Source organism: Alligator mississippiensis, chromosome 2 (assembly GCF_030867095.1).
Source record: "Alligator mississippiensis isolate rAllMis1 chromosome 2, rAllMis1, whole genome shotgun sequence".
Classification (NCBI taxonomy): Eukaryota; Metazoa; Chordata; order Crocodylia; family Alligatoridae; genus Alligator; species Alligator mississippiensis.
Genome location: NC_081825.1, coordinates 293,879,395 through 293,885,394, shown reverse-complemented (window position 1 = coordinate 293,885,394; position 6,000 = coordinate 293,879,395).

Here is a 6,000-nt window from a genome sequence, read left to right as displayed (position 1 = left end):
CAGCCATTACCATCTAAGGTATCCGGATCATCAGATTTGAGGCTGTTTAGTGTCTGGAACCTCATTTCTCACTGTTTCCATGTAAGGCCAGTCATCGAAGAGCACAAAGCTCGCTGTGGAAATCTTTGAAGTACAGGTGATTTGTGGCTAAATGAATTAGCTTCCTTTCAACACTAATTATTTTAACAATTGGATGTTTTCCTCCTTCTGGCTGGGGAAAGCCAAAGAGGCATATGGGAGTCATGTGCTCACTGAAATTAAATGAGATCCAGGTGCCTAACTCCCTTATACTCCCTGGACAATCCTTTTGTTTGCAAGCAAGGGTTTCGCTGGCGTTCTCCCTGTGCCTGTAATGCTTTCATACAGTTGAAGGAGGCATCTGCTCTGATGCCTCCATCATTTCTAATGCTGTTAAGTTTTCCCAAGTTCAAGGTTTTTAGAAGAAAAAAGACATAGCAAATGGAAATAAACACAAGCCTGCCAATACCTATTCCCTTTGCCTGCCATGCCAGAAGTGTACGTGCGTTCTGACATCTGCATGATCTATGTAGCTACATAACCAACAATTGCTGCTTTCTGCCTAGTCCACTTATCAGAAACTTTTCTCGTGCAAAGGTTAGGCAGTGATGGCGTGATCATTACAGTGCAGACCGTTACGGAGGGGCGATGCACACACTGTCCTCTTGGGAAACTTTACTTTTGTTCCTTCTTGCTTGGCCACTCACCAAATCTAACATAGAAAGCATCACTCTGATAAGACAGACAACTGCCCTCAGTTTGTGGAGAAAAACCATGAGATGTAGGCAGAATAGGTAACTGCAATAGTTGGGAAGAGATCCAATAACCAGAGAAGCTGAAAAAGAAAGTGAGTAATGGGCAGTGCAATAAAGATAATATATATGACTATCTTTCCGATCATTTATGACAGCAGAATGTTAATAGGAATACTAATAGTCTTAGCCGTTCGTTCGAGTTTCATCCATTTTTAGCAACTTGCTGGTACATAATAGATTAGCTACTTATAGCCTGCTGCTTGCAGCTAGAGACATGATGTGATCAAATCTAAGTTCCTCTGTCGACTGTACGGTGGAGTGGCACAACTTTATTGGGCTTTCAGAAATCCAATTTTACTGCGTCCAATATTGCAAGTTCATTAAACCTGATTTGAATCGACAAACGGCCAGAAAGAGAGTCCAGGACGGGGGTGGGAAATAAAGGAGTTTAATAAAACAGATCTGAGAGATAAAGATCTACTTTTATTCCAATAAACTTCATGTGTCAAGCCGCTGATGGCAACATCAAGGGCAGAACATGGCTCCAAGCTCGTAACAGTCTAAAAATGAAGAGAGCAGGCTGCAAGCAAGATGTTATTAAGTGGATGGGCTGAGATTAATACTATGGTCCTGTTAAAAAGCCCGTGATATTGCTCTCTGGTACATCGTGGTAGGGTCTGGGGGCAAGTCGCTGAGATGCTCAGCCCTTTGTGCCAGCTGCCATTTAGGCAACTTATTCTGTGAATGTCTCCTGGGTTGGAATTTCTTGGAGACGCCAAGGTTCAAGTGCCAGCCTCAGAGGAGGGTGAAGGGAAATCCAGCTGTGGGAGCTGGAACCTGTGCCGCACCTCTCGTTTTCAGATCTACGCACCCAGAGTGTGGTTATGCTGAGGGCCATCTCAGTGCCTTTTTGGTGTTAGAGCCAGCACAACATGAAGCAGGTTCAAGACTCCAGGCACTGCAACTAATGCCACCTCCCCTCGAAAGGTGATGCCCTGCGGGGAGTCAGGGGTACAAATCTGCTGGTGCCAGGGAGCAGGGGGCATTGTCCTGCCCGTTCTCTGACCCCTCTGGGAGCGCACAACTGGACTCCTGAGCCCTTTTACTACAAGAGCAGGCACCGGCTGGCTAAGGACCTTTCCCATAGCCATCAGGTGAGACCAGCACATGTGCTGGGAGCAAATAAGTCTGGACCCAGCAAGGGGCAGGGAAGAGGCCTTGTCTGGCTTCACTACCCAAGGAAAGCAACCTTCCTTCATTCATGCAGACCTCCCATCCTTCGGCTTCTCCACCTCCCAGTCACAGAGACCCGTGACTCCGACCCCGCTCCCCTTCTCCGGTGCAGCCCTTGCCTGGACTCTACAAGCGGTATCCGTGTCCCTATTCACTCTCCCAGAAACTACTCCCCTCCCAGCCCAGCAGAAAAGCAAGTTTTGGCTCAGCTGCCAGCTCTTTCCCAGCCTGGCCCTGAACCCCACTGGAGCTGCCCTACACAGTCCCTGGAGGGCCAGCTCTTGGCCTGGAAAAGCTTCCTCCCTCCACTCCAAAGCAACAGCCCCCATGCTACTGCCGGCTTTAAAATCCTCCTGTTCTCCAGCTGCAGCTTCCTGAGCCCAGGGGATTCCCAACCCTGGTGTTTTTTTATGGGTTTTTTTCTTTCTTTCTTTGCACTTTGTACCGTCTTTATGATGAACCAAGAAAGACTTCAGCACTTGGAGTCTCTCCTGCATATTAACCAGCCCCAGCCTGTACATAGGTGCGTTATAAATTCCCTCCCTCTTTCTCCAGCGCGGCAGCTCAGCATTGTCAGAGCCATATATAAAACCTTTTGTGATGATTTATCCCCAGCCAGGCTGTTAAATACAAACAGAAGCACTTGGGGAACAGAATCTGTTTCAATACCTGTCTGAAAACTGCAGGGTCCACACAAACTATCTTCATTAATCATTCACGCGGAGAAAACTCAGTGTCACCCTCTCGACTGCATTATTTGGAGACAAGTTAGAGGAATGCAGGACTGGGCAGACTGGGCAAGGCCACCCAGCCCAAGCACTTCTCTGAAAGGGGGCTGGTGTCGCTTGCCTCCGACGAAGGTACAATGTGAGCAGTGGGGGAATTTCTTCCTGACCCCCGTCAGAAACTGGGGCATGACATGAGGTTTTCATTCCCTCTAGAAGTCTGGTACCCCACACCGAGTACCTGTGGCTCTGGGTGGGGATGAGAGTTTCTCTCCGTTAGCCAAGGGCCGTGACTAGAGCGGATCAGGAGTCCCAGCTCTGCCCTTCCATCCCCGCAGTGAAGAAATCCCTTCCACTGAAAAACATCGGCTTGTCAATGCTTACGTCTCCCCCCAGCTCTGCCTTCATCAAGGGGGTCATCTAGGAGCTCTCCGCTCCAGAATGGGATTGCTGATCCCAACGAGGAGGGTAGTGCCCGCTCAGAGCAGAGAGCTGGGCAGGGCGCTCACCTGGCGCATGGGAAGCCAGGTTCAAGCCCATGCTACACTTAAGCCAGAGGTTGACCTCAGGCCTCCAGTGAGCCCCCTGACCCCAAGGCTGCAGGCTATTTGGACACAGGTCTCATCCTGCACAAGGAATGCAGACTTCCAGCCTGTCCTGGCATGCAACAAAGCAAAAGGATGATGATGATGATAAACTCCAGATTTTCCCAAAACACCATTTTTGTTTTCCAGCCCACCCACCCTCATGGCTGGATCAGGACCGTCCCAGGTAGTTAGTGGCTCGGCCCCATCCAGGCAGATGTGCTCAGCCGAGTATGGGAGCTGGAAGCTGAGGAACGTTTCTACAGGATATCACTGGGGCTCTACCCAACTTGAGGAGGCGGCCGGCCGATTTCGTGGGCAGATCCTGGGGCCGGTTGCCATTTTCGTGGATTGAGAGTAGTGGGACCCCCTGTGCCTGTGATTGGGACCTGGTGGCGCTGCCGCTCACCACTGATTGGTTGAGAGGGCTATCCCTCATGCAGCCCTATTGATTGGTGGAGAGGGGTGAGGCTGCACAACAAGCAACCCCATTTTATTTTCAGCAGTTTTATTTATTTATTTATTTTTGCAACAAGCCTGCCAAAAATCACAGAGCCTGCCGCTTTTGCGGAGCTCGCCCAATTTTGCATTTTCTGTGAAAATTGCACAATTGCAAATTTGGTAGGTCCCTACATATCGCACCGGTCATTAGAGAAAGACCAGGAGACCACCTCTCCCAGGGCAACAGCAGCTGTTCCAGACATTTGTGGCTTCCTGCCATAAGGTTTGAAGTGTCGTGTAGTCGTGCAGGCTTGATCAACTCAGACCATTTTTAAAAGACACTCCCAAGGACATGCACAGGACAGCAGCGTTCAGGCTTCACAGATTGTCTTCAGTGGACCGAGGCCCGAGGCGTAGCGGCTTCGCTTCAGAGTTTCGACCTTCTGAAAACGGCACATTGTCACTTTCCTAATATATACATTGAAAGTTGGGTGCAAAGAACCACAGAGCCCAACCTTCACGATCGCTCCTGTTTGAAAAGGTTGCTTCAGCCACGTTCCCTGTTTAATAAATTGGGCAGGGTGCTGGGCACAAGCGGGGGTGGATGCTGAGTGACTGAGGCCCGCCGAGCCCTGAACAAAGCCGTAGCAAAAAACAAAGACCACGGATTTGTGGAACAACCTTGAATGCTGGTGTGTCCAGGAGACCACATCTTAGAAACTCAAAGCTCAAGAGACCAGATATAGATCATTAACCCCATCCTACCCCACCACCACCCAGGAAGTACATCAAATTGCCAGGCAACTGGAATAAGCCAGTAGTGCTCTAGAAATTGTTGTACAGACTTTGGATGCCCTGTTAGACCAGCAGCATGCAGAAGGCCGGGCAGTTGTGGGGTGAGGGACTGACCAAGCAAGGACAAGCCTGAGCCTGTGCTCTGCTTAGCTCCCCAGACCTCAGGCCAGGGCACCTTAGTGAAGAATCACAGCCCTCGGAGCCGAATTAAGTGTGTGCGGGCAGACATGCTCACATTTTATTTGCAGAACCAGATATGCACGGGCAGATCTCTAGGCTGGGCTTGCAAAACAAATAGACATTTCTTTATGTAGATTCAGGACTTATGTACACTTATGGTTTCGTCCACATACACGATACGCCTGGTCTTAGGCAGTGAAAGCAGCAAAAACATGATGTTTAGAGCAACAAATAAAATCAGAAAGACTCCATTCTCCTATGGAGCACCCACAAATGATAGCAGGGATGATGTGGATTCGCTGGCATATAAACAAGAACCATCCGTGCAGGCTGGGAGGTCCTAGGACATCACGCAGTCCGTGTATATATAGTAGCCATCAGCAGCTTTGACGTGTACTGATACCACATGCCGCATGCACCAGTAATAGCCGGGGATCGCTGCCGGGTGCCGTGTTCAAGCATAAGAAGCCAAGACATTCTGGAAAAACATCTGCTCTCTGCAGTATTAACCTAGACTTTTTGCTGAACACTGTAAGAGGGTTGTATGCAAACAAGTGCTTTTATGCCAGGTTGGGCTATACAAGGAGCGTGGGTGAACAGATTTTGAAAACACTTGGATAGAAAACATTGCTCCATTTCTCTCTCTCAACCCCTTTGATCTATAACAGTCATAAACCAAAGTAATTTTATTTAAAAGTTCATTGCTTCACTATTTCAAAGGGCTGATAATAAGCTAAGAATTTAATCTAAAAAAAAAGGGGGGGGAGGGCAGTGGAAATGACCACTACTATCAAGTCTTCTAGACATCACAAATATTTAAGAAATTAGGAACAGAGGATCTCTTTTCACTGTAAATATTGTGTATTGGGATGTTAAGCACCAACCGAGCAACAAATATGAACCAGTGCTCACATGAAATCTATTCACGTTTAGATAATATTGAGCCATGAAAAGATTGAGCCACTATATATAGTCTCACACTTGATACCTACAAGATCTCACAAATCATGTTATCAAGCCCATTTAATTTAGTGTTCCCTTGTCCCACTTTCCTATCCAAAAACCCTTCAGCATTTTATAACCAAAGCAAAACTATTTTTTATACGCCCTTAATTAAGTGCATCTTGGCAGGGAAACCCAGAGGTACCGTACTCTCCTGCAGACAGGATTTCGACTAAGAATTTCCTTTCAGCTTTCGAGTCAGAGATCCGCCTGGAAAAAACCCTCATGATCTCTTCATTACAGCAGGCACTTCCCTGAGAACTGCAA